At 43.6% G+C, this 2,902-nt stretch overlaps 1 long non-coding RNA gene across 1 annotated transcript; it reads left to right on the top strand.

The window, feature by feature from the left end:
* The first annotated feature begins 1,066 nt into the window (after positions 1 to 1,066).
* Positions 1,067 to 2,648, top strand: LOC118420572. Its single transcript, XR_004831752.1, has 3 exons — positions 1,067 to 1,126; positions 1,418 to 1,546; positions 2,626 to 2,648. It is a non-coding gene; the product is annotated as an uncharacterized LOC118420572 (long non-coding RNA).
* The last annotated feature ends 254 nt before the right edge of the window (positions 2,649 to 2,902 follow it).

The following is a 2,902-nucleotide window of genomic DNA, read 5'->3' on the forward strand; positions in this document are numbered from 1 at the left end:
TGCTGCCTGTGCAGACGTCGCAGCTCCTGGGACCGGTCAGGACTGTACGTGTAACACTGGGTATGAGGGAGATGGATACACATGTACAGGTAATATCATACTTACCTTCGCCAGAAGTTATGTTTTGAGCGTGTCTGTCTGTCTGTTAACAGCTTAACTCGAGAAGCCTTGAATGACCCTGATGCTTACCTGGTATGTGGGTAGGGATCAGGAAAACGAAGGTCAAATTCGATATTGAGACTTAGTGGCTTCCTAAGGTATTGCAGCAAAGCCAATTTCCAATGCAAATATTTATCTTTGTTTTTGAAGATATCGATGGATGTACTGGCGACCCGTGCGATGCCAATGCTGCCTGTGTAGACGTCGCAGCTCCTGGGACCGGTCAGGACTGTACGTGTAACACTGGGTATGAGGGAGATGGATACACATGTACAGGTAATATCATACTTACCTTCGCCAGAAGTTATGTTTTGAGCGTGTCTGTCTGTCTGTTAACAGCTTAACTCGAGAAGCTTGAATGATCCTGATGATATTTGGTAGGTGGGTAGGGATCAGGAAAACGAAGGTCAAATTTGATATTGAGACCCTAGTAGCTTCCTAAGGTATTGCAGCAAAACTAATTTCCAATGCACATATTTACCTTTGTTTTTGCAGATATCGATGGATGTACTGGCGACCCGTGCGATGCCAATGCTGCCTGTGCAGACGTCGCAGCTCCTGGGACCGGTCAGGACTGTACGTGTAACACTGGGTATGAGGGAGATGGATACACATGTACAGGTAATATCATACTTACCTTTGCCAGAAGTTATGTTTTGAGCGTGTCTGTCTGTCTGTTAACAGCTTAACTCGAGAAGCCTTGAATGATCCTGATGATATTTGGTAGGTGGGTAGGGATCAGGAAAACGAAGGTCAAATTTGATATTGAGACCCTAGTGGCTTCCTAAGGTATTGCAGCAAAACTAATTTCCAATGCACATATTTACCTTTGTTTTTGCAGATATCGATGGATGTACTGGCGACCCGTGCGATGCCAATGCTGCCTGTGCAGACGTCGCAGCTCCTGGGACCGGTCAGGACTGTACGTGTAACACTGGGTATGAGGGAGATGGGTACACATGTACAGGTAATATAATTCTTCATTGTGTGTAATAGTGTGTGTGTTTGTGAACAAAGAATAATAAGGGAAGCTGCAATGCACTTTATCATGTCCAGGGTGTTGATGAATGTTGGCAATATGTAAAACGATTAGATTGTTAGGTCACTGTTAGATTTACAAAACTCTGGTTACTGGACAATTGTACGTATGAGTTCTGTTTAAACCCATGCTTGGAATACATTTGTGAACGTTGGATTATTTTCTAATTTACGTAGCAAGCCATTTCCATTGTGCCTACATTTGTTTTTTGTTTCGCAGATATCGATGGCTGCGATCCCAACCCGTGCGATGCCAACGCTGCCTGTGCAGACGTCGCAGCTCCTGGGACCGGTCAGGACTGTACGTGTAACACTGGGTATGAGGGAGATGGATACATTATTTGTACAGGTAATATGTTTCTCTTTATTATGTGTAATTTTGCATGCGTGTATGTGTCAGTGTGCATATTTATGCACGTATTTGTTTATGTGTTTGTGAACAGCGGTCAATAAGGGATGTTGCTGACATATTTTAATTAAGGGTTAATGACCCGCCCCGAGGTGTACATGGTGTCATAACGCGTGGTCCTTTGCTATAACCACCGAATGAAACCATGAAACCACCGAGTGAGCGAAGCGAACGAGGTTGTTTTATGAGGTGGTTATAGCAAAGGACTAGGCGTTATGACACCATGTACACCGAGGAACAGGCGGGCCATCAACGTTATTATCATATAGCCTACCCAAACTTGCAAACTCCTGTATGACGCATAGATCCCTTGGTACTATACAGTGTGAATTCCGTTGTCGAATTTCTGAAAATTCACATTTGTTCCATGGTACATAAATTTGTAAGGAGATTACAGATTGCATTTTGAAACCAAAAGTTCCACAGAGAATATTCGAAACAGTGCAGTCTTTGGTTTTTTAGAACAAAACTCATTACCAATGTTAACAGAAGGAGCCTGTACTTATTCCCTCTGCTCTGGCATATGTTTCGCTCGTTTTGATTGGCCAATGCCTGCATATCCCTTACTTTCCTGTGTGCATTACTCATTTTGATTGGTCAGAACGAATCGACACCGCCACCGGTGTCGATTTGCATCGACACTGCCGGTGTCGATTCATTCTGACCAATCAGAAGGAGCGAACACACCGGCCTGGCCGGAATCTATATGTTACTGCGTCATAACCAACATGGAACGGGGCCTTCTGATTGGTCCACGGCGCCTGGCTATATGATAATGGTTTTCAATGCATTGGTAAGTTTTTGGTAATGTGAAGAAATGATTATTTTATTCTTTAAATTTTTACCTTTAAGTACAAACATTTTATTCACCACTGGCCACGTGACAATTGTAGTTCTTGAATCTGAATAATAATAATACGTCCATAGTTGCAGTTTTTTTTAATATCAATTTCGGAGTATGTACTAGTTGATGCATCACACTATTCCCATCGTGGCCACATTTACCTTTTCTTCTGCAGATATCGATGGATGTGCTGGCGACCCATGCGATGCCAATGCTGCCTGTGCAGACGTCGCAGCTCCTGGGACCGGTCAGGACTGTACGTGTAACACTGGGTATGAGGGAGATGGATACACATGTACAGGTAATATCATACTTACCTTCGCCAGAAGTTATGTTTTAAGCGTGTATGTCTGTCTGTCTGTCAACAGCTTAACTCGGGAAGCCTAGAATGATCTTGATGCGGGGCGCAATGTTGGTAGGGATCAGACAAACGAAGGTCAAATTCGATATTG

The sequence above is a fragment of the Branchiostoma floridae genome, chromosome 8, assembly GCF_000003815.2.
Source record: "Branchiostoma floridae strain S238N-H82 chromosome 8, Bfl_VNyyK, whole genome shotgun sequence".
Taxonomy (NCBI): domain Eukaryota; kingdom Metazoa; phylum Chordata; class Leptocardii; order Amphioxiformes; family Branchiostomatidae; genus Branchiostoma; species Branchiostoma floridae.